We start from the raw sequence: 1,609 nt of genomic DNA, 5'->3' as shown, positions 1-1,609 counted from the left end.
AGAGAGTCTTGCTCTGTCGCCCAGGCTGCAGTACAGTGGCACAATCTCAGCTCACTGCAACCTCCACCTCCTGGGTTCAAGCGATTCTCCTGCCTCAGTCTCCCAAGTAGCTGGGATTACAGGTGCCCGCCACCACGCCCAGCTAATTTTTGTAGTTTTAGTAGAGACAGGGGGTTCACCATCTTGGCCAGGCTAGTCTTGAACTCCTGACCTCATGATCCACCCACCTCAGCCTCCCAAAGTGCTGGGATTACAGGCGTGAGCCACCGCACCTGGCCTACCTTTGGAACTTTTAACTGTGTCATTTAGTACCACTTCAAAAATGAAACAAAATAGGCCAGGCACGGTGGTTCACGCCTGTAATCCCAGCACTTCAGGAGGCCAAGGCCGGTGGATCATGAGGTCAGGAGTTCAAGACCAGCCTGGCCAAGATAGTGAAACCCCATCTCTACTAAAAACTACAAAAATTAGTCAGGCGCAGGGGTGGGCACCTGTAATCCCAGCTACTCGGGAGGCTGAGGCAGGAGAATTGTTTGAACCCAGGAGGTGGAGGTTGCAGTGAGCCGAGATCACACCACTGCACTGCAGCCTGGCGACAGAGTGAGACTCCATCTCAAAAAAAAAGAAAAAGAAAATAATTTAAAACAAAGCCTCAGGGGTCCAGAGAAAGAAGAGGGAACAAGGAGATCCTGGGGATATATAGATGGAGAAAGTGGAGAAGCAGCTGCCAAAGAGGTAGTGGGAGAACTAGGATTGAGCCTGTTGTGACTGCTGCCAGAGGAGGGGTTTCTAGGAGAGTATCACCAATGGTCAGATGTGGCCAGAGAGGAGGATGAGGAACAAGAAAGGCCCAGTGCCTTTTATGTGGCAGAAGCTTAAAACATGTCTTTCGTGTATGGAAGACCATGATGGCAAGACCTCCCCCACGAGGGGAGCCGTGCACCACGAGCCTCCCTCCCCCAACTCAGCCAGTCCCATCAGCCCGACCCATCTGTGTGTTCCCTCCAGACGCCTACAGGGAATAGCTCAGAACAGACGGAAGCTGAAGCCAGGCTCCCGCCAGACTTGGGAGAGGTGAGGCCTTCTCTGAGAGCCAGGCCATTCTCTCTTTCTCTCTCAAGGCAAAGTAGAGCCATTGATCTTGGCTGGGGTGAGAGGTCAGCAGAGGGCACTGGGGCCTGAGCTGCCATGCCAGGTAAGGTCCTTTCTGTCCTCATGCATCTCTTAACCACTGCAATTTTGTCTTGGAGTCCGTGTTCCCTTACCAGCCCCTGCCCAGCCCCTACTACTCCCACTCCCGTTTGCCCACAAGACCCCCTCATTGGCCTAGAGTATAGACTTTGTGTGCTCTCCCCTGAGGGTCAGAGGAACGGGGAGTCCTGCATCTGGAAATCTCTCCACTCTGGGCCTCTGCCTACAGATGAGCTTTTAGGCTGTGCTGCATCTGACCCCTCTAGAGAGACTGGAACAGGGGCTTTTCTCCTCTGAAAGACTGCCAGGGTCATACGTGGAAGTCCTCTGGGTTAAGCCCTCACTCCTAGGAAGTTCACACACACACACACACATCTTTTTATTAATCTAATATAGTTTCAATCCACATCAATCTAAG

This window comes from Symphalangus syndactylus, chromosome 9 (assembly GCF_028878055.3).
Source record: "Symphalangus syndactylus isolate Jambi chromosome 9, NHGRI_mSymSyn1-v2.1_pri, whole genome shotgun sequence".
NCBI classification, from domain to species: Eukaryota; Metazoa; Chordata; class Mammalia; order Primates; family Hylobatidae; genus Symphalangus; species Symphalangus syndactylus.
The sequence above is the reverse complement of the archived record's forward strand: the minus strand, read 5'-3'. Positions refer to the sequence as shown.